We start from the raw sequence: 24,806 nt of genomic DNA, 5'->3' as shown, positions 1-24,806 counted from the left end.
CTGAAGGTTAACTGCACTTTTTTAAAAAGCATTCCCAAGAAATAAGTTCAAGTTTGCTTTTGGTTTGGGGGGTTGATTTTTTGGTTTTGTTTTTCCTTCATTTTGTTTTTATTGTGTTTTGCAGCACTGAGGACTGAACCCAGGGCCTTCTGCATGCAAGGCAAACAGTAGGCAAAAGCCCCACCACTGAGCTACACTGCCAGCCATTTTATTAGAGCATTTAATCGTCAGTGCTTCTTCATCCTCTTACAAGTGCTTCCCAGGGAGGAAATATGGTAATGTAGAAAAAAGAAACTGGCTTCGGAGAGGCTGGGCTGACATCCTGGCCCTGCACCTTATTAAATGTCAGCAGAGGACATGGGAACAGGCTCTGGGCAGGTCAGGTCTTGCTGTGAGCACAGTCATGTCCACACTGCAAGATGAATATGAGACTGGAAGGAGGTGAAGTGTGTTGGAGACACTCGAAAAGCATTGCCACACAGCGGACGCATCATTAATACTGGAATCTGATTTATGCTTATTACCCCCTTGTCTTGTCAGCATCCTCTTCAAAAAATGTTTCCCTGTCAACTTTATTTTACAGTTAATCAATCAACTAGGCTATAAATGAAACTACTCAGAGAATGGGGATTTCCTTCTACAGCAAATGATATTTTGCCACAAGAACTGTCTACAACATAGAGCGATTAGGGCCTGTTTTATATGGTTGGTTTGCCAGTCTCCTCCTTTCTTTACACCGCCCCCACTCTCATGCCTAGATTTCTGATTTAATTTATTCTTGTATTTACTTTTGAGACAGGTTCTCACTATGTTGCCCAGGCTGATCTTGAACTTCTGGGGCTCTAGGGAATTCCTGCCACAGCCCCCTGAGTAGCTGAGACTTGATAGGCATGTGCCACCAAGCCGGGCTGGAAAAAAAAATTTTTTTTTTAATTACCTCTATGGATTTTGCTTTTCACACTACTTAAGGGATCTCTGGCACTGCATCTGATTCTGAAAGGAATTCCTACTTGGTTTCCTCAACTCTGGCTTGGATGACGAAGTGTGAAATACAGTCCAGTCTAGTGCAAAGGAGCGTGGGGGGAAAAGGGAGCTGAGTCAGGTGCCTCCTTGCCCTGCTGTCTTTGAACCAGGAGACTGGATTGGGGACAAGAGCTCACATTCCACTGTGTGTCAAGAGATTTTTTTTTTTTTAAAGGCCAGTGGCGACTTCAACACTTTAAAAGCTATACTGACTGTTGCTGCTGCAATTGGAAGAGACCAAGTGACTTTTACATCCAATATTTGAGCTCTCTTCAGAGACTGTTCTGGGGGAAAAAAAATCCACTCAAAGTTCATTTCGATGACATCTTCAACCCTCTTCTTCCATAGCTACCCAAATGTCAAGTGACTCCAACATAATATGCCACAGCAAAACCCAACACCCAGAAATGTAAGTATTCCTCAGGAGTTCGCTAAATTCAGAAGCAAGGCAACAAAGATGAAATAGGAAAGAAACAAAGAGGAGACAATATGAGCTCGACTTGGCAGAAATCAAAAAGGATGACAGAATGAGCTATCCAGTTACTTGAAAGTTCCTGTTCCCGGGCTTGACGGCTGGCTCCGTCTCTGGCTCCAAGGCTGTGGTTGGAACTATCATCCTAGGAGCACTAGCCAGAAATGCTTTTATAGTGACCCAGAAAACAATCAAGCGAATATCACAAGGGACAGGATTGGGAACTGGTAAACTGTAAAAATGCAAATGAGAAAAACCAGCTAAACTGAAACCCTGGAGGGATCAGTCAGCACCCGCAAATACCACAGGGAAATACAACCTGGTGATTTCTGAGAAGTCCCAGCTCACGGGGCAACACAGGACCCGCCTCTCAAACTACGGATTGCATCTTGCACTTGACTGAGGGGCTAAGCTTTTACTTCTCAGCAGCTGCTGCAAATCTGTGGGGTGAAGCCAAAGCTAATACAGATGGAAGATTAATCAGCAAACTCCTTGCCCAGGTCAGCTGAACCTTCTCAGGCACTTTGCTCCTGGCCCTTCCACCCTGTGCTGACCACAATCAGACCACCTTTTCTATGAGCAGCATAAAAAACAGATCCAGAGAAGTGTCGCCATCCTTCCTAACCAAACATGACCAAATCCCATTGTAAATACAGTCTGAGAGAAAAAAATTCCACTTGTCCCCACCCCCCAGGGTCAAGGGAATATATACCCTGAGGGTTACTTAGCATAAGCTAAGACTGCCTGGGCCTAAGTAGGCTCCAGACACTTAGTAGTTGTTGATTTTAAGCAAGCTACCTTACTTCTCTCTTGGTTCCTCCATCTGTAAAATGGGGGTAACGGAACCTACACCTCACTGGGCCATTGTGAAGATTAGATGAGTTACATTAAATGTTGGTACAATATGACATATGTGTTAGCTGCTATTATTACCAGCTATTACTATTGTTACTGCTATCCCAGCACCATCTACTAAATGCTCCCATAGGAGTTTGTCCTCATATCTCGAGTTCAGACCCAATTTTTGACCCCTTTGCTCTTGAGGCATGATTCCAAGTGTGTGATTTGGCCTATTATTGTCATTTTCACAGCCTGGTAGAGCAGTTGGCCCAGCACAGTGCTCGGCATGTTATGCATTCAACAAGTGATGGGTGAATGAATAGAGGAAGGAAGGAATAGAAGGAAAGGAGGGAGGGAGGGAACATTGTCCTGGGTCAGACTGACTGACTAAGCAATCAAGTTCAGTTTTCTAAATGGCTTCTTCACTACTACTTCTCCTCCTAGTTCCTTAGGGGCCCAGAATTTATTTATTTCTTTAATTCCCTCTTTCCCCCACCTCCCACCTTCCTCTCCAGTTTTTAGCAGTACTGGGAACTTGACGGCTGGCTCCGTCTCTGGGAACTGGACCCAGAGGCTCACAACCACTGAGCTTCACACACTCCCAGTTCTTTTTTTATTTAATTTTTATTTTAATTTTTTTTTTTGTAGTTGTAGATGGACAGAACGCCTTTATTTTTATGTGGTGCTAAGGACTGACCCCAGTGCCTCACACATGCCAGGCAAGTGCTCTACCACTGAGCTACAGCCCCAATCCTCCTTTTTATTTTTTGAGACAGGGTCTTGCTAATCTGCTGAGACTGGCCTTCAACTTGTAATCCTGCTGCCTCAGTCTCCCAAGTTGCTGAAATTACAGGTGTGTGCCACCATGCTGGGCCAGAACGTTCTTTAAATTGTAGAATAAATGATTCAATACAGTTGTTCTTCTCTTTTAATCTGATGGTGCCTTTGACCTCTGTGTGCTACTCACTTTCCCATCTTTCCTTTGCCCAGAGTTGTCACAGAACAAACCATGTGAGGCCAAGAAAAAGATGCAGGTGGGCTGGGCCCAGCCAGTCAGAACCACTACCAGTCTATGAGAATTCAAAGAGCTCCTAATGGATTTGCAATGATGACACCGGATTTTTATAGCTCGTTCAGACCTATGCCCCCAAGGGTCACAAGACTGTGAGGTTTAGAATATAACATGTCTACTCTGCTTCCTGCAGACATCAGGCATTAAACATGCCACAAGCCCTTCTTCTGGGTCCTCTCTGCTACTGTATTAAAAAGAAAAGACTGGGTAGATGAGACATTAAACATTTATTCTTCATTCCTTTAAGTCACAGTGAGTTTTCTAACTGATTTACAGTTGACTTGGCTAAGCTGTGCAATCCAACAGGGCTTTATTAAATTGTGATTTACTCTAATCAAAGTGCTGCGTGGAGGCAGGGAAGGTTCAGGTATGTGGGTGGTGAAACACCGCGCCTGCCTTCAGGACCCACAGAGTTTATAAGTGGAAGATGGTTAAAAAGATCAATTTTGTTTTGTCTATTTTACCAGAGCAAATAAAAATATGGAGCTACAACTATACACACACAGGCACAATATAAGGCAGAGCTGCCAAGTGCTAGAAGAGGCAAACAAAGAGGGTAGGAAGGGAGACTGGCTCCATCCTAGTGTGGTGACTGTGCCAGGGAGGGCTCTGCATGCTGAACCAACACCCTGCCCATTTCAACCATATGACCACCTGCATTCTAAACAGGGGCAGCCGCCAGGACCAACAGCTCAGCATGAGTTTGATCCTCCTTCAGCCAAACGTTTAGTCGGTGCACTGCTGGACGGCAGTGTGCTGCTGTCAAGTGGTCAGGAATGTGGTTCTGGAGCCCGACGGCCTGGGCTTAAATCCTGACTGTACTGTATACCAGCTGGGTGACCTGAGGCCAGTTACATCACCTCTCAGGGCCTCAGTTTCCTCATGAGTAAAATGAGGATAACAACACTACCTCACACGGTCAGTGTGAGAACTAACTGGGCGAACGTGCAACATTTAGAGTACTGTTTGGTACATAGTAAGTGTTCAATAAAAGCCAGAAATAACGATGATATGGGGCTGGAGTGTAGCTCTGTGGTAGAGTGCTTGCCTAGCATGCAAGGGGTCCTGGGTTCAATCCCCAGCACTGCAAAAAGAAAGGAAAGAAAAAAAAAAGAAGAAAACAAAACAGGAAGAAGATGATCCCTCAAGAAAATATCTCCATTTCTCCTTGGCCATAAGTAGAAAAATATGATGTCCCGTATCGTCTTCATTTAGGCCCCTTGTCCAGTTACACATTCCCATTTCCAAGGGAAATGACCTCTGGGGCCTTGTGTCCATGTGGAACTTGTCTAGACAGAGAGACCAGAAGACAACCCTGCACACCTCAGCCTGGTGTGTAGGGACTTCTTAAGTCTTAAGGCTTCGATCTGCTTGCAAGGTACTCTTTTACAACAGAAATCATTTTGCTGCTAGTGCAAGAGACAGAGATCTGACAGGCTACTTTTGTTCCCTTGTCCAAGGGGGATGTCTAACCTCCGCAGCTGCCAGCCTTCCCCACACCTCACTGGTTTATACAAGCTTCCATCTTCATGTGTCCCTCCAAAGTACTCACAGATGCCCTGATGACTCCCAGGATAAAGGGCTGCACACTATGCCTCCCGGATTGAACACAAAACTACCACTGTCCCCTAAGGCCTTGCTTCAAGAGGATCACTGTGTTCTGGCAGCCCCCAATCCTCCACTGCATGGAGGCAGGAAATAGAGGGCAGGGGTGAGAGCACAGGCCATGGGCAATGGCTCTGGTCGGAATCCTGGGCTCTGACATTTTGGGCAAATGCCTTACCCTCCCCAAGCCTCATACTCTTCAGCTACATCTGGTACCATGGTCCCTACCTCCTAGATTATTGGAGACTTACTGATACAAAGGTAGTGTTTAGACCTGTCCCTGGCACACAGTGGGCACCACAGTGCCTTTGCACACTTTAGATCAGGGAGCCCGTGCTAGGGCAATGAGTGCTGCTGGCTGCAAGAGCACTGAGGACACAGCATTTGACTATGCTGCTAAGGACAGCACAGTGCCATTGGTACCTTGGCAGGGGGTGGGGGTCAGCATAATCCACCCAAAGAAATACAAACTATTATATAAGAGACTTACTGTCAGAGGGTAAGGAAAGGAAGGGGAAAGCTGAGGAGTCTCCTTCCCCAGCTCCGGCTCTGAGAGGGGCAAAAGCAAAAACAGGACAAATCTGCAATCCTTCCAACATGGCCCTGAGTTCATTCCAGAGAGGCAGATTCTTTCTGGGCTGGTATCCAGTCCAAGGATCCTTCTTTCTCAAAATAGGAGCTAGGCTGGGCATGGTAGCATACCATTCCCAGTGACTTGGGAGGCTGAGGCAGGAGAATTTCGAGTTTAAGGCCAGCCTGAGATACTTAGTGAGACCCTGTCTCAAAATAAAAAATAAAAAGGGATAGGGATGTAGTTCAGTGGTAAAGTACCCCTGGGTTCAATCCCCGGTACACAAAGACACACACACACACATTAGCTAAAACTCCATTAAGATGCAGTCCCTAGTTCTAACTACAACCCCCTAAAATACAGGGGTTGTTTGAACCATGCAGGTAGACTCAAGGAGGTAGAAAATGAAGCAGTGCTTCATGAGGCTTGGAGGCTGTCAGCTTTATGACCCTGGTGGTGAAGGCCACAGTGGGATACTGCTGAGGATGGAGTGTGAACATGGGAAAGAGGCTGTATTCCAAGTGCAACCAGCATTAGACGCCAAGAAGAAGGAACAAAGGCATTTCTGAGACCTGGGCCCTCCTGGCCTCCTTCTCAAGAGTCACAAGAAAAGCAACTAGGCCACTAAACTTCCTTTCAGAGAACAACACCTTCACCTTCAGACTGGCTCCCAGCAACAAGAACAATTAAACATTATGAGATGTTAAGGCCTGTGGGCAATGTCTACAAATACAAAGATAGACGTGTACAAGGTTTCTCTCCACACTTCCAAAAGTGCAGAAATACAAAATCTCTCTGAATTACTCCAGTACACGGCTGGCTTGGAGAGCCCCAGGTCCCCAACACTTGGAATTCGTTATCGTTTGTAACCCCCATTAAGGAGGTTCATTTACTAAGCCATGTGACTTCCTGCCCAAATGACTCAATGAGCCGGGAGATGAGCAGTTTGTTGGGAGTACAAAGCAGCATATGGCTGCCAGGTTCTTCCCGGCCAGCACTGCAGATGAGGGAAAGGCTGCAGGGTTTCCCCATGCTGCAGTTCTCACAAGCTGACGGAGGGATTTCCTATAGCCCATCTGGTATCAAAACCTCCACTGGGCAGAGTGGTTTGGAAAAGCGAGGGGGTGGTTTGTAATAACAGACTGCAGAGGGGGAAGCTCTCAAGAAGTGGCTTGCAGTTTTCATATGAGAGGGGGAGAAGGAGCCAGAGTCAGAGTGAGTCTGAAATCTGAGAGACGTGTCCCAGCCCCAAAGACAATAACTTCTACTGGGGGATAGGGTTTCTGTGCCTTATGTCGCTGGTCACTGTGGATTCTTCTGCAGTTATAAGCGGGAAAGAGTTCAAGTTTGCCCAAGTTCATTCTGAATAGTGCTGTTCCTCCTCCCCTCCATTGGGTACTGCTGAACCCAGGGGCACACTACCACTGAGCTGTATCCCCAGCCCTTTTTACTAAAGGTCTCCCTAAGTTACTGAGGTTGGCCTTGAACTTGTAGTCCTCCTGCCTCGGCCTCTGGAGTCCCTGGGATGACAGATATGCACCAGTGTACCAGGCTGAGTTGTGCCTTTTTGCTTGAACATTGGGACCTTGATCTAAAATCCTTTTTGAGAGATATGTTACTAAACAAGCTCAACCCAGAATGCCAAGGTCATTTCAATGAGGAACAAATTCTGTTTTCACACCAGATCTTTATAGGTTAAAACAAAACAGAAAGGCAGAAAGGAAGCCTAGGAACGATGAAGAGAAAGCGCCATGCCTTGTAGATACAGGGGGATCTGCTGGAAAATGTGCTTGTTCAGGCAGCAATATGGCCCACCTTGACCCTCCTTAGTTGAAAGGTGGTAGATGCTACCAATTTACCACAACCAACCTATACGCCATGGCTCAGTACTACATATAAGGTAATTAAATTTGGTAACTGCCTACAGCTGATGAAGGAACTTGCAAGAAATGCGCCAACAAGTTTTCTCTGTCGGTTTTTTTTTTTTTTAAATAGGAAAAGAAAATAATACCAAGAAACTGAAGAAACTTTTTTCATCTAAAAACAGACACCCCCCACCCCAAAACAGTATTAATGCAAGTTCCCCAGGACAGGACCACAGGGCTTCCCTAGCCTTGTCAGTTCTGGCTGAGCAGGCGAGCCACGGCTCTGATGTTCCACCAACTCTCAAACTCAGCACTTGAAGGACACGCCCAGCATGGCCTCTCTGCTCGCCATAGAACCCCCAGTCCCTGGTGCTTGCAGTGAAAAGGTCCAATGAGAAAAAGGCCAAAGGCATGAACCACAGAGACAGGGGAGTTTCTAGATGGATTCCACCAGGTGGAGGGCAAGGCAGCATTCCACCCTTCCAGAATCCTGCGGTCATAATCCTTATAGGCCTGACAGGTGGTGGGTCCTCAGTGGACGCCCTGATGATGCCCTCAGGCCGACAGAGTCTGCTTGCTCTACCAGCGCCTGGGGAGTGAGCAAGCCTCTGTTGCGTTTTCACACATTCATCCTCCTTCCTCAACAGCCACTTGGTAAGTTGCTATCCAGAAAAGAAATCAGGCAAATAGTCTCCAAACACTGTGCAGCTTCCAGTAGATCCGGAATGTGATTGCATAACGCCTACTAAACCAAATGCCATAAATTACAAATCAGCAGGCTGAGCTTTTCCATGTCCACTCTCCAGAATGAAAATAAGAGCAGGAAATGTTGTTTGGGAGAGTGGCGGCAATGTTTATCACTTCAGCGCCATCCGTACCTGTTCCACTGTGCAGCCATTAGCACTCAGCACAACACTCTTTCCAATTTCCTACTTGGTGGTTATTTCATCGGGGTTTTTGTACCAGAGCCCCCACCCGGCCCTCCCCGCATAGAAAGTTCTGTTTCTTGGCAGAACTTTCTGAGCGCCCAGTTATAAACCCCTTGTTACCACTTTCCTGCTTCAGGAAGTCCCCACTGAGCCCGGGCCAAATGACAAGGAGAGGAAAGGAAACATTTACAATGATGTGAGAAATTCCCAGTCTGGAAAAAAAAGATCAAAGAGGACAGTCATGAGGGAGCCTGGCACATGAAGGCCCTCCATGAATTGGACTGGATTGGTCCAAGACAAGTAGCGTCACCTCACTGGGAACCCAGCAAGCCAGGAGCCTCCTCAGCTCTGAAAACAACATCAGCCATGCTGCGAGGGGCCAGCTGTGTCCTGAGTGAAAGGAATCCTATCCCGTACTAAGGAGCCACGATTGCCATGTACTAAGATGTCTTTATATAGAAATGGACTGTGGCTTGCAGTCCCCTCCACCAGCTCTTGAAATGAAAGGATTCCACAGCACAATGAAATAAGTAACAGCAGGGAGAAAGAGAGAGGGAGGTAAATTGTTTGGAAAGCAAAAGACAGGGTGGAAAAGATGAAATTCAAGACAGATGTGTGAGAGCCGCAAACACATGTCCTTGAATTTAAGCATCCAAGTGATTTATGTAGAATAAGGGGAAAAAAGAACTACATTTTAATATAGAAATATAGCTAAATAAAGCTGTTATAAAACAGGTGAGTGGAGAATCCAAGATGAAACGCTAGTAATCAAGCAGAGATTCTCTGAGGCCCCTGTCATTCTCAACAGGATGTCAACCACCAACAATTTATTTTCAATTACTGAGTAGTGATTTTTTTATCTCCAAAAGGTACTGCTACTGCATAACTGGCAAAATTTGACAAACAGTAGCATTTACCAGGTTCCTGCCTAGCCCTTAAGAGAAAATAAAGCAGGAAATTTAGATGGGTGTTTCCACTGAAACACAAAAGTCCAAGGCTCTAGCAGGAAAGACATTTATTTTTACAGTGCAGTATTAATATGTGTTGTTTCACTTCTAAACAGCTAAGCTCAAAGGGGCCACTACACAATTGGTTCCAAATGCCTCACACTGAGAAAAAACACAGGCCGCCTGCTTCGCTGGTTTAAATGCTCTCAGTTTGAAACTTTGGAAGGTGATAAGAAAGAGGAAAACGGCAGAAATGCCCCTGGATGCTAGGATGCAGCTAGAGAAATGGGGTGAAGAGGAGTCCAAGGACATAACATAAGGGGTGGGAGGATGACTGAGTTTTCCTGGATAGGTCAAGTGCCACATTTCAGGACAGTGCTCAGCAACACATCAGGATCCAAGAATGTGCCTGGTCATTGTCATTAATAGGCATTTAATGAGTATCCCAAGCCCACCAAGTGTTTGTATTCGCCTTCAGGGAGGAAGAGTTTGGTAAATACCCAAACCTGCTTCCTTTTTGGTCAGTCCACCTGGGTTGCTGTCTCTGCCCCACCTGCATCCCCGACAACAATGAGCCTAGGGCCATGCTTCCTCCATGGGCTCCAGTCTTAGACGATAGGTGATCACAGCAGGTATGAACACTCGACACTAAGACCAATCACACTCTTTCCTGGGAATTGGACTTGGATTCAGTCAGATCAGATGTACAAGTATGTTACCAGAGGGCGCCATATTAATCCTGCCAGCCCTTGGGGCAGCTAGAGGCCCCTCTCCCTGCAAGTTCTTGGCCTCTGCAGACTAGTTTTATCCCTGAAAACAAATAATGATTATTTCCTAAGTGTGACAGGGATGTCAACAAGGTAGAGGGTGCCGAGGGTGAAGGTGGAGACCAAGCACTCAGTAAAGGGTGGGAAAAGGAGGAGTGTTGTTGGTCCAAGGACAAACAGAGAGAAAAAGAGATGAGAGAGACAGGGAAACAGAGGAGGGACAGTGTAAAGACACCAGAGAGACAGAGGGCAGAAAGAAGCAAACAAGAGAAACTGTGTAGCCCCGAAGAGGATGGGAGAGTCTTGCTTCTGAAATTCCACTTCTGGTCCCAGCTGCACTCCATTTCCTGAAGCTGGATGTCCATGGGATTAATGACTGTATTCTGAGAATCTGACCAAATCTACTTATGCCAGCTTGAGTGAATTTCTGTTCCTTGTAAACAACTCCTAACTAAGACAGATGTGTGGGTATATCTGTGCACGGAGATTCCATGCATACCATGAAACTCTTCCTGCTTAAAACATGAGCAAATAATAAAGAAAAATTACATGACACTCTGAATCTTTTCAAATCCCTTCCTCATAGACAGTAGCCCCTCTTATCTGCAGGGGATATGTTCTAAGACCCTTCTCCCAGTGGATGCCTGAAACCAAGGACAGTACCAAACTCTATATATATACTATGTTTTTTTCTTATATATATATATATAAATTTAATGCCTTTTCCATCTTAATGAAGCACTCATCATGATACAACATGATACACTCATCCATGATACAATAATTCAGCTGATAATGAAGGCAGCTACTAAGTGACTAATGGGAGGGTAGCATATACAATGTGGATACATGGGCAAAAGAATGATTCACATTTCACGTGGAATGGAGTTGGAGACAGTGCAAGATTTCATCACATTATTCAGAACAAAACTCAATTTAAAACTTACAAATTATTTATTTCTATAACTATCCATGCAATATTCTCGAATTTTAGCTAGCTAAAACCATAGAAAACAGAAGTTCAGATAAAGGAGGGACTAGACTACTGTGTCACTCTTCTATCCTCACCACAGAACCCTGGGGTCACAAGGAGGAAACTCTTTCTTATGCTAGGGAATGCACAGATTGGTGCAAGATGAGTTGCCTAAGATGACAGAGCAAATTAGTCCCAGGGCCTCTTTACTCCCTGCCAACCATCAGTCCTTGAAATATAGTACTTCTTATATATAAGCCTAAAATATAGCATATATTTCATATGCATGCAGATATGAGATAAATCAATCTGCTTCTCTGGCTTATGAGTCCAAGGAAAGTGGCTGTGAACAAACTTCTAAATTCACCAAGAAAAACCCCTTTTTGTGAGTTCCCATAATGAAGCTCTCTCCCCAGAAGGCTTTGCACTGTCTACCTCCAGGGGTGCCCCTGAACTGAATCAGTAAGGAAAAAATTCTGAGGTTTCTTTCACAGACAAGATGAATGGCTACTTTAAAAAAAAAAATCAAAATCCCATGTCTTCTATAGCACATTCCAAGGGTATTTTTTTCCTGCTGCTGAAATTCGAATCCAGGGCCTTGCACATGGTAGTCTCTACACCCCCAGTCTAGCCATCCCTGAAGTAAGACAGCACATAGGATATTCAGCAGCAGACACAGCAAGTTTCCCAACTTTAGTGTTAAATACAGATCACAGACACTACTAGACCAGGTGTGCCAGCACTTTCCTGTGTGCTGGTTTCTGAAAGCCACTGGTATCACAGAACTTAAATGGCAGGGTGTACTTTGTAAGACTGCAATGAGACTTTCTCCTCTAGAACAGAAGTGTCCCAGTGAATCAGACCTTGAATATGCCACTAATGGCTTGCTTAGGAAACTTGAACTGCTGAGGTCTTCTGAACAGAAACCACACTCAAATGAGTTCTCCATAAGGAGCCCGGACTTTCTGGGACAGGCTGGCCATTTTAAAGAGCACAATAATCCTGTCAACCTTTAGCAGAACCGAACTGTTAAATGTCAACACATTTCAAACTGGTCTCCAGACCACCCATAGAAGAGTCTTCATGTCCAAAAGCAGGGAAATTCAGTTGAGTAGCTGGGTTCCGGCATGTTTGAGCTCTCTTCTTGGCTAAGCAACAGTAAGACCCAGCGTTCGCCAGGCTGAGATGAGGTGGCCAGCAGAAGGGCTGAGGCAAGCTCTGTCTGCTCCCCCACCAGCAGCCTCAGGCTGCAGAGGAGAAAATGCTCAGAAAGCAAGCGGGGAGCAAAAAGGAAGGATGGGGGTCACTATGGAGGCCCACCACATCCCTCAGTCACCATGAAGGGCAGGCTGGCTGGAGGGCAGAGTGGTGAAGCTGGCCATGCTGTGATGTCACTTCACTTCCCTGAGAAAGTTACTTGCCTCTAGGCTTGCTGTGAGGATTCAACCAGAGACGAAATCCAGATGACTTCTTCTATGACCATATTAACCCAACTCTGGCATTCACCTATACCACAAATCTATGCCCCCAGTTCTGCTCTTACTTATTCTGCTTTAAATACTTACTATATATATATATATATATATTGAAAGGAAATTTTACACTGCTATAAAGAATTGTTTTCCCTAAATAGAGGGTGTCAAAATAAAAATAAGAAAGACCAAATAATGGGCAGAGTGCTTGCCTACCCCTGGGTTCAATCCTGGGTACTACTGGGGTGGGGGGGGGAAGACCAATTATTAAACATGATCTAGCCCTTCCTGCCTGAAGACTCTGGGGTCTGCTTTCTCTATTTAAAAGGAGGCTGGCAAGTTTTCCCAAAGTTTAAAGATGGAGCACTGCATCAAAACTTTCTTCTGATAAAACCAGAGACTTGGAAATGGAGAATGGAAAAAAAAACATGATGTAGCTCAGTCAGGGGCGCCAATCTCAGTAACAGTCCGGACACCTTACATTCCTGAGGCTCTGTGCCAACGGAGGCAGTGGTGAGAAAAGGGAACAGGAACCCAGAGAGCAGGCTTACACCTGGACAGCACCCAGCAGGCTCTTTGCCAAGGAGATGCCGCTGGCTCAGTGTGAGTTTTCCTGCCATCTGGGCATCCCAGCCCCTCCCCACAAGCCCCATCACAGGGAACCCGCCTCAGCCACGGCCAGGGATGTCACCCTCATGGAACATCATAAACTCACCACTGACAAGAAAGTAGGCTGCTCTTTGCCCAGGATCCCTCCTGCTAATAGCTGTGTCTTGCTCCCCGAACTCATCCTAGTTGTCTCTCTAACCTTTCTACCCCCAGATAAAGACAGACTTATATCTGAATGTCTGTACTGATGTCCAGAAAATTTGAACTGGGGGGACCCACTTGCTTTCCTTACCTGGCTCCCAGAGCTGAGAGTTAAGAGTTATTTTTGAATCTGGGGCTGGGGTCCCTGAAAGTGTGAAGCAGAAAGTAGGGATGATGCAGAAAGAAGAAGGGAGGGACCGATCACTGTCTGCTCCCTGAGGCAGCCCTGGCCAAAGAATGGGGGTAAATGCCCATGAACAGCTGGGATTATGCTTATGCCAAACCAAATATACCCACTCTTTCAAAGGACGCCTGCAGTTGTCTCCAGCACGAATTGCAAATTTTAAGAAAAGAGTTTCAACATGTTTAATGCGGTTATTTCTGCAGGAACCACCTATATCCGAATCTCCTGGACTGATGCAGATTTCTAGACCCCACCAAATCTGATTGCCTGGGGATGAGGCTTGAAAAATGTAAAGTATAAGAGAGCTCCCAGGTAACTATCATGCCTATTGACATTTGAGCCACATAACACTTTCCCACATGGTGCCCCTTTATAAATATGCTTCCCACTCCCAGGTATGTAGATCTTAGGTCTGACATCCCTTCCTCAGGGGGGAGACGTCTCTGCCCACTGCCTGCTCTCAAGACCTGACCAGGTCACTCACTAGATGTCCAAGTCCTGCTATATTTCTGTCATAGGGCTTATCACAATTTCCATCATAAACTGTATTTGTGTGACTTGTCAAATAATGTGTCTTCCCCACTGGAGTTCGGTGAGGGCAGGGGATCCTTTGCTCACGGGTGTACCCCAGCTTCCAACACAGTGTCTGGCACTAAGAAGGCTTGCGGTAAAAATAAAGGCTTGTGCCGAGCACAGTGGCACACGCCTGTAATCCCAGCAACTCAGGAGGCTGAGGCAGGAGAATGGCAAATTCAAAGCCAACCTCAGCAAAAGTAAGGCGCTAAGCAACTCAGGGGGACCCTGTCTCTAAATAACATATAAAATAGGGCTGAGGATGTGGCTCAGTGGTCCAGTGGCCCTGAGTTCAATCCCTGGTACCAAATAATAACAATAACAACAATAATAATGGTTTGTGCAGGTTCTTGAAATTTCTCATAATAGCAGGTACTGGGAAGGGAGACCTTGCTGTTGATATTTTTGAGTTACACAGATTTTGAATGTTCTCATCTGCTCACCCTGGTAGAGTTTTAAGAGTTTAAAATGTTTCATATACTAACAGAATAAGAAAGAGGCAGCCCCTCAATCTCCTGGGTCTGATTTTGCCTAATGAGCTACAGGACACCTATGCTCAGGGTAATGAGCAGAAAGAAGGGTCTGCTCTCTACTCAATCAGAGATATCTTCTCAAAGGCTACTAAGAACTTGCCTGCTACTTCGGGATTTAAACATGGGTAAAATGTTCCCCAGATCCCATAAGTTCTACTTATAAACATATTTGTTGAAAAGTTTTATTTGAATTAGTACAGCTCAATCGTGCTCTCTCTCTCTCCCTCCCTCCCTCCCTCCTCTCTCCCTCCCTCCCTCCCTCTCTCTAAAAATATGTCCCAGAAGGAAGCAATCCTTCCATTCTTCAACAAGTATAGGCCTGGTCCCATCTGATCCACCTCCATTTCTGGCAGCCGAATACCCACAAACGTTTAGCTCTGCCATGGGATATGTAGAATAAATTAAGTTTAGGGGGAAAAATCATAAAACAAGCCTTTGCGTCTCAAGACTCTGTGTACCTTGGCAGGGGGAATGTGTGTGTTACAACAAATCCTATCCAGCGTGCCAGAGAACTCAATCAAAACCAGAGAAACGATTCCTGTCATAGGAGACAGGCTGCTCCAGAGCAGCCCTCTAGGGGAGATGGAGATAAGGAGCCCAATCACGCCTTGCATCTGCCAAAATTCTTCTCCATGATGGCTAAGGCAGGAAAAGACCTAAAACCCCAAATAAAAGGAGATGGTCATCCCAAAGTCAGGGCTTGTGCATAGACAAAACAAACATAAAACCCCACCAGAAAGCCTTCTCACTGAGGTCTTGCCTCTGGAACTCTGATTGAATGTATTCTAGGGGGATAAGAATCTTAAATCACTGTAGGTCAAGCTCTAGAATGGCTCTTAAAGCATGGCTCCACTAGTCTTGCTAAGTGCAGTCTTTCACTAGAAATTCCCATTTCTATGGCTGAGCTTGCTCTGCATCTGGATGGCCAGTCCATCTGAATGAAACTAGACTTAACTAGTCTACAAAGCTTATTATCCACAGGAGAGCAAGACTTGACTAGTGAGACTGGCTTACCCTTGGTCAAAGAGGGACCAGATAGTACTGAGTTTTTCAGGTCAATGTTTTATAGGGAGACAGGCCACCTTATTCCCTGTGGTACTTTTTACCACTCTGGAGAAATCCACTAGAAACATCAGATTACCTGTGGCTTTTGTGGACCTTTGCTTTCTCAGGCAGGGAAAGGTCACAGGCCAGAGGCATGAACTCACTCGAGCTGCTGAGGGGCATTCAGAGCCTGTGTTGTGTAAGTCTAGACAGTCACAATCAAATGCTATCCCCAGGGAGCAGATTCAGATTAAAACAGGCTTCCATTCTGTTCTCCTGTGAAATTTGTTCCTAGTGATCTAATAACTGGAGCTCCTTTTAGATGAGCTGAGCACTTGCTACTCAACAACAACAACAACAACAACAAACCGAGCAGGTCTTCTTTTACTATACATGATGCAACTTAGGGGACATAAGAACTTGCTAATTAACTGATGTCCAAAGGCTATTAGCTTTGGGAGTAATAGTACAGCTACTCCCAGGTTAAAGTTAATACTTTTTGTTAATGCTTCTCAGTTTTAGTTTGGTTTTAATTAATTTGTAAATTAAGAAACAATTCCAAATGATAAGCTATTTCCTTTAATTACCATCACAAATAGTTTATCTTAGAGAGCTTACCAGGTTCCAGGATCAAAACTGGGTAGGTAAAGGATGTGGTGAGGGTTTTCTTGCTTGATCAAGGTGAGAGAAGTGAGAGAAGCCACATTTGGGGAAGAATGCTTTAAGAATATGCTCCCAGCTTAGTGCAATAATGTACACTTGTAATTACAGTTACCTGGGAAGCTGATGTGAGACGACTGCAAGTTCAAGGCAAGACTGGGCAACTGAACAAGACACTGCCTCAAAATAAGATGAAAAGGGCTGGTGCTGCAGCTCAGTGGTATAGTGTTTGCCTAGTATTTATGAGGCTCTGGGTTCAATCCCCTGGACATAATAATAATAATAATAATAATAATAATAATAATAAAAAGAATATGCTTCCAGATCATCTATAATATATGCATACTTTAAGGTGGAACTACAGGGGGTTGAATATCATACTAACCACTCCTGAAAGCAGTCTTACTAAATTTCTCTTTGGTGGAATGCCATCAGAGCCCATCAATGGTTATCTTAAAAAAAATTACAAAAAATTATGTTATTGATGGCATCACTCTATAGACCATACAAATTCCTTTGTATGTAGGTTTCTGGAAGAAATATCCATGCTTATTTCATTTTATCTTGCAGATACTGGGAACTGTGAAACAGATAGGTTTCCTTTTCTTCCCCTCTGACTACTAGGAAGCTGTTACGGTTTGGATCTGGAATGTTCCCTAAAGGCTGTTCTGTTAAAGACTTGGTCTCAGTTTTGGTGTCATAGGGAGGTGATAGAAATTTTAAGGGGTAGAACCTAGTGGGAGGTTCTAGGCCAATGGTGGTGTGACCCTGGAAGGGTTATGGGACCTGTTTTTTCCTCTCTTATGAGTCCTGGTCATGAAGTGAGTGGCTCTACCCACCACACACTCCCCACCATGATGGGCCTAAACACAATGGGACCACCAGCATGGACGGAAACTTCCAAAACTGAACCAAAATAAATCTTTTCTCTTTACAAGTTGACTTATAAGGTGTTCCCCGCCCCCTACCTACCCTCTACACCGGATCTCAGGTATTTGTTATAGGAACAGAAACTCATGCAAAATTTTACTTCTATGTAGTAGGTGTATGTGTCACATGATCTTCTGGCTACTTCTATTTTTGTCTTTGTATTCTTATTTCATTTCTCCTAGTTCCTTTTTTTTGGTCTTAACTTCAATTTATTTTATCCTGCACACTTTATGCTCCCTTGTAAGTCAGCTTTTTTGAACACGGATTGGAACATGTAGGCGCATGTTCTATTTCTAGAGGAAACCTTAGTGCGCTTGACCTGAAATAAGGCTTCCCCCACCTGACCCCCAGCACCCGCAACAAATATCAAACTACCGTCAGTAGGCTATACTATAATCCCAGCTACTTGAGACCAAGGTGCAGGCAGGTGGACCATAAGGTCAGTGCCAGCTTGGACAACTTAGTTACAAATAAAAATAAAAAATTCAAAGGGCTGAGATGTAGAACACCCTTGGGTTCAATCTCTGGTACCACAAAACAATAACAACAATAAATTACTGTGAAACTCCTAGTTTTCAAGGATTATTCTAAAAACATTGAGCATAAAAGCAGTGGCTGAATCAACAGTTACTGCCTTTCCAAATACTGCCAGGGCCATCAAAATATGGCACTGGACAATGCTCTTTTTATGTGGAATTATTTATCTAAACCTAATGGAGAGATTTTTTAGGTGGCACAAGTTGTTTTTAGGAAAAAAAAAAAAAATATATATATATATATATAAATACTTATTTTTTGGTTCAGATGGACACAACACAATGCATTTTATTTTTATGTGGTGCTGAGGATTGAACCTGGTCCTGCCTGTGCCAGGCGAGCGCTCTACCGCTGAGCCACAATCCCAGCCCCACAAGTTCTTAACTGAATAAAACTGTGGGGATCTTGGTCCTTTTGTAATTTTCTTTTGGTCCTTGAAATTACTTTAGGGGAAACTTCTTAGTCTGATGTCAATGAATGATTAGCATTTCTCTAATACCTGTTCATCTTCCTTTAAATTTAAGCAAATTTATGAATCTTGATTTTAAAAATGAGTGTACTTAAAGAACAATGTTAAGTAAACAATGGCACAGTTGGCATCCTTCCATGACAAAATCACAAAGGTGACACTAGAATGATAGAGCTATGGAAAATATAGGTGCAGTGAAGACTTTAAGCTCCCCTCTCTGTCCCATACCCACCCAGAAGCAGGCAGGGGTTGGAATCTCTGAGTCTATCTACTCTACGTTGAGTGCCCTGACATGAATGAAATGGACACCTTGTCCTCCGAGGAAGAACTGATGAAATGATCAGGTTTAAAAGCTACCTCAACTTTTAATTTAAACTTGGGAGAGGTTTTGTTTTTTGTTTTTTTAGAAAAGGTTTATTTTGGCTCAGGTTTAGAGATTTCAGAGCCTGATAAGTTGGCCTGTTTCTCAGAGCCTGTGGCAGCCCATCCTTGAGGGAGCCTGGGGAGGAGCCAAACCCTTCACCTCATGGCCAAGAAGTAAAAGAGAGAGAAAGGAAGGAACCAGGGTCCCATGATCCTCTTCAAGGGCACAGGGAGAGTATTTTGCCAAGAAAATTTGCCATTCAAGACATAAACCAGGTTATTTCAGGAAATACTTTCAGATCTAGTTTCCTGTGCACTTATAGTTTTAAAATGAAGTCTTCTCACTCTGACCTCAAAACTGTATTTAATGGAACCTATTAGATGTATCTGTCCAAGCTGACTAATAGTTGAAAGTTGTCATTTGGAAATGGGATAAAGAGTCACTCCCTAAATACACCAAAGGAGTTAAGACCAGAAATACTGGAGAAATTCCTCCAGAGGTCATTTGGAGTTTAGGGGAATTTTTCGTTTGGGTTTTCTCCTAGTTTTAATTGCTTATAAGAGCTCCTAAATGTCAAGTAAAGCACAACAACAACAAATGTGAAAAGTTAACTTCCCCAAGATGTTTATTCAAAAGAAAAAAAAAAAATTGGTTCTCTGCAACTCTTCTGCAGGAGGGGATTAAAACTAGATAATATTCTGTATGAAAAAGAAAGGAAAACCCAAATTACTCCAGTACAAAATAACAGCTGCACCAAACGGCCCGCCAGAGAAGGAACTTATCTGCTTAGTCACAATCTGTTTCACGGATCCCAGATCTGCTGGGGCCAAATCACAGTCAGTCCCACTCCTGTCAGAAGTGATTAAATGGGCCATCAAAATCAAACTCAGACTGCTTCTTTCTACTTGAAAGGCCTGCCCCTCTGCTCATCCCAGTCATCCTTTAATGACCCTCCCACAGGGTACTTTGCTTTTTTCACAGATTACTAAGCAACAGACAAAACTAAGCAAATTAACAGAGTGAGGGAAGATAAGGAATTCCACTCTGTTCCTGACACGTTTCCTCTGGTCACAGCTAACCCCAAGACCCAGAGCCTTAGACCATTCCTGTGTGTACAGAAAAGATAGGGTCCAACCCAGATAGGCACTGGTTGCTTTGACAATAAAGAAGGCAAAAGATAAATAAGAAACTAATGAAAGGGTTATTTCTTTCAACAGAAGTGTGACTGTTTTATACAGACTGACTTCAGAACTTCATAAACATTTTATTCATTAGAAGAATAAAAATAACAAAAAGTATGAGGGAAAAGACAAATCCTAAAGCCAAGTGGGAACAGAAACATATGAACCGAACCGTATATGGCAATTATTACGTACCTTCCAATAAAGAGTAGTTCAAGTGATTTTGGGGTACAATTCTGACTATCCATTCTTCCTGGGATATAGTCAAAGGACAAAAAGAACTAAAAGAAATCTTGAATTTTTCATAGTAGCTTTGTTGTTGGCAGGATATGAGGTTCGGACAAGGTTCTTGTCGTGGGACAAGAGAAACACAACACAAAATGGGATGCTGGTTCTGAATTAAAAATCTCTGGATAAACTTAAGATTTTAAAAAATATTTAGATTTTTTTTTATACTGGGGATTGAATAGCCACATTCCCAGCCCTATTTTGTATATTTATTTAGAGACAGGGTCTCACTGAATTGCTTAGCACCTCGCTTTTGCTGAGGCTGGCTTTGAACTTGAGATCCTCCTGCCTCAGCCTCCTGAACTGCTGGGATTATAGGCACGTGCCATGGTATCTGACAAAATATTTAGATCTCTTAGCTCTTTCTACTGAAACTTCCTAAAGCAGTGACATACTTATCAGTGAGCACACTTCATGCCCGTATTTTGGTTTCTAAATACCATTTCTCCATCAAAAGTAAGCAGGTTTTCTTAATGAAAGAGCTGATTCCAAGATTGGAGAAAGGACAAGCTCAACCTGCACATCTCACCCTACACCAGAAAAGCAAGGAAATAATGAAGACAGTTGGGAACAAGTTAAAAGGACTCAAGATCCATTCTGAAAAAGGCTCCCATTTACCAATTTTAGGTTATTAGAACATTAAAATATAATGAAGTTGATCTACTAAAGCAATTGAACTTTTTTTTTTGAGAGAGAGAGAGAGAGAGAAAGAGAGAGAGAATATGAGAATATCTATCTTTTTTGTAGATGGACACAACACAATGCCTTTATTTTTATGTGGTGCTGAGAATCGAACCTGGGTCCCGCCCGTGCTAGGGGAGCAATCTACCGCTGAGCCACAATCCCAGCCCTGCAAATGAATTTTTAAAAATGAGTCCAAAGTGATACTAAAAAAAGAAGGGGGTACAAGGGGCCCTTGGTTTTGTTTTGTAAAAGAATGACAGCTGGTAAATATGAAAGGAGCAAGAATTTTAAGATCAATGTCCCACAATAATCCATGTAAAAACATATTTGGGCAAGGACCATTAACATAGCAATAAATGCTAAAACCACTGAGCAACAAGTTATTAGGAATAGAATATTCATACAGTCCAAAGTATCATACTGTTTATTTCTTATCCATGACAAAGGAGAAAATACCTTTATGAAACAGAGAAATCTGGCAGACATTACCTTGACCAAGTCTTTCAACTATACATCATCAATAATGGGATAGAAAAATTATGTGCCTCATGGTGAGACACAATATCAACTTTTAGTATTCTGGACAATTATTTGACCTGAATCTAATCACAAGGGAACAATTTAACAAATTCAGATTCTAGAAAATTCTACAAGACAACTGACCTACACTCTTTGTGGATCATTGTTAAATTTCATGGGTATGGGGCTGAGGATATAGCTCAGTTGGTAGAATGCTTGACTCACATGCACAGGCCCCGAGTTCAATCCCTGGCACCACAAAAAAAAAAAAAAAAAAAAAAAAGTCATGGATACAAAAAGGATATTGTTCTTAAAGGGAATACCTTGTTCTTAGGGGACACACTGCAATGTTTAGGAGTACAATGTCATAATATGTACAAAATATTTCCAAAAAGTTTTAGGGAAAAAATAGACCCATCATTCATACATGTGTATAGATTTATGTCAGAGGTTCATACTGTATGTTCCCCAGACCAGTAGCAGCAACCTCTGAGAACAAAAGTAGCAAAATGTTTACTACTAATATATTTAGGCTAGGGAAGTATAATGAGTACTCATTGTATGGGTTTGAAATTGCCCCCGAAAACCGGCAGGAAAAGTGGTGCACACCTATAATCCCAGTGGCTCAGGAGGCTGAGGCAGGAGAATGGCAAGTTCAAAGCCAGCCTCAACAACTTATGAAGGCCCTAAGCAACTTAATGAAAGCCTATTTCAAAATAAGATATAAAAAAGGAGCCCAGCGTGGTGGTGCACACCCGTAATTTCAGTAGCTCGGGAGGCTGAGGCAGGAGGATTGGGTTCAAAGTCAGCCTCAGCAAAAGCTTTAACTAAAATACTCTGTTTCTAAATAAAATACAAAATAGGGCTGGGGATGTGGCTCAGGGTTAAGTGCTCCTGGGTTCAATTCCTAATACAAAAAAAAAAAAAAAAAAAAGGAAATTTCCTAAAATGAAAAGTTGGCAGCGGAAGAGTAAATTTTAATTCATTTTCCTTCTCAGGGAATCAAAACCTTCAATTTGGTTTCTCTTCAAATTGCTGAGTTTGCAAAAGTGTAAGAGGGTTGGGGATGTGGCTCAGTGGTATAGTGCTAGCCTGGTATACACGAAGCCCTGGGTTTGATTCTCAGTATCACCACCATAAAAAAAAACTTTCAGGGACTGAATGCTACATTAGCTCTATCTATGTTCTTCAGTTGAAGTACAATGTGGGATAGGACATCAACATCAATCTCAAAAGTATTAGATCAAGTGGGGGTCAACTGTATGGAAGGAAATAAAACAGGAATAAACTGGGTCCTGCCCATAGAAACTGCTGCCTCTGCTGTACAGGCTGGTTTTCCCTGATAAATATTGGTTAGACCAAGATGAGTAGGAAGATTTTTAGGAATATATCTTGCATTTCTCCCCCTCCAGACAATTCTCTGGTTCAATGTCACAAAGGACCTTTAACCAGACTTCTACCCAGAGATCATTCTAAGCTTAATTGTAATGGAAACCATAATTACCCATCTCTTACTTGGAGGCCCTTCTAATTAATGGGCCTCCTAAGGAATGTGTTTGGCACAGAAGGAGTGAAGAGGAGGATGCAGAGTTTGCTCAGCAGCTATGAAATCTCCAGGAAATGTTAAGTGACCCAGGGATTGTTCTGTCTGTTGTTAAGGAAGGGTCAGAAGCCCTGACCTCATTCAACACTGTTGAAAAGAAAAGAACCTAGAAATTTAAGAGCTGATTCTGGCATTTACTCCCTACTCAGGAAGCCAGGATTCTGAATCTCAGAACTAGAATCACTCCTGGATTTATAAAACATCATGCAATGGGGTTAAGCAGATCATTCTGTCCTCATTTAATGAGCAGATGAGAATACCTAGGTCCCCAGAAGTCCTGTCTTTTCAAATGTCATTCATGCTCCACATCTTGGACTGCCTTGCAGTTGTCAAGCATTTGTTTATATCATTCCATTTTAGGGACCAATATTTTCCAGGCAAAGGAAATGGCCAGCATTTTAAGCTGGCTGTCAGAAGCTGGAGTAATACATTTTCTTTTTCTTATGTATTACTCTTTTTAAATTTTTTTTTTTTGTAGTTGTAGAGTAATACATTTTCTATAAACCAACCCCACTGTTTCCTGCAAGAAAGACCTTGGCAATGTCTCAAGGTTAACAACGTATCATCCTTTGGCCTAGCAACTGCAATTGGAGAATGTTATTGTACAGGGCTGAGGATGTAGCTCAGTGGTGGAGCACTTGCCTACCAAGTGCAAGGCCCTTGGTTTAATCCCCATTAGCCCAAATAAATAAATAAAGTTATTCTACAGATATGCATGCATAACTGTGCAAGAAAATTTATTGTTGCATTACTTGAAATAGCAAAAGACCAAGGAAGGGATGAAATATCCGTTGCTAGGGGACTGGGTAAGTATATTATACTACATACGCTCAATGAAATACGCTGTCAGTGTTACAAAGACTGAAGCAGGTCAGTGTGTGGTGATAGGGAAAGATCAGCAAGATACGGCGATAAACTTTTTTTAACATCAAGGGTGTTTTTGGAAAGGACAGACATTACTCATAGGCACATATACATGTTTATAAATGCAGAGATAAGGATATTCCAGAAGGATGTGTAAGAAACTTAAGAGTGATTATATCTGAGGAACTGAACCTTGTTATTTCCTTCAGTACAGCTTAGATTTTTTAACCATGTGCATGTAGTTCTGCTTTTATAATTAAAGAAAAAAAGGGTGAGGACCTCTTCTTTCAGAAAAGTTCTGGCAGCCTCCGAGGCTGCGTGATCTCGGCCCCGGCACCATCAAGTGAAGACTGTTTCACTGAATCAGCAATTAAGCAGCTGGATGTGAGCTAATCTGGTTTGCTATCTCAGAATACATATTCTTAGTGAAACAAATGATTTGAGCATGGGTCAGGGCAAAGCCAACATTCAAATACTGCTTCACTGCAAACCCTCAGCTAGGGCAGCCTCAGGCTGCAGTCAGAACATTTGAGTGGAAACATTTTTACAGGAAAGAAAACTGATGCCAGCTTGGTCAGCAAGTTCCCGGGGTGCTCCAGGGAATTCTTTCCAGTCCCTTCAAGTTATGCTCAGAGCAGGGTTTGCACCGTGACCAAAGCATACTCTCCTTTCCTTGAGGGAAAAGTCCAACAAAACTACACAGTTAAGTGAACTAAGGGTTTTTCTCCAAGTCTGGGAGAACTGCAGTTTGGGTTTCTGAATAATCGAAATGTGTGATTCATAAGACCAAGAGAGTTTAACAGGGAGACTGAAAAGTCTAAACAAATGGATTAGCAGCCAATTAATCAGCAAAGGACATGCAGACTCTTTTCAAATTGTAAGCGAACGTCCCGCAGGACTGTCTGCCTGGTCAGTAGTGACCTGCAGTTCTAGGAACCTGACCTATACTGAAGAATACAGTGGGGACATTTGTATGCTCTGGGCACAGCCTCAGGGGCTTCCCAACTGGACCCTTGCAACAGCTTCA

The 24,806-nt window shown here is 43.4% G+C and overlaps 1 protein-coding gene and 1 non-coding gene across 4 annotated transcripts in view; one reads left to right on the top strand and one right to left on the bottom strand.

Annotated features, from left to right (window-relative positions):
- Window positions 1–24,806, bottom strand: part of Nxn (nucleoredoxin) — a 170,483-nt gene that overhangs the window by 30,585 nt on the left and 115,092 nt on the right. The gene's annotated exons all lie outside the window — the stretch shown is intronic.
- Trnaa-agc (transfer RNA alanine (anticodon AGC)) lies at window positions 4,426–4,497 on the top strand. Its single transcript has one exon. It is a non-coding gene; the product is annotated as a tRNA-Ala (tRNA).

The sequence above is a fragment of the Marmota monax genome, unplaced genomic scaffold (assembly GCF_021218885.2).
Source record: "Marmota monax isolate L192 unplaced genomic scaffold, Marmota_monax_Labrador192_F-V1.1 WCK01_AAM20220418_F8-fsc00138, whole genome shotgun sequence".
NCBI lineage: Eukaryota > Metazoa > Chordata > Mammalia > Rodentia > Sciuridae > Marmota > Marmota monax.
This window is presented reverse-complemented; position numbering and strand designations above follow the sequence as displayed.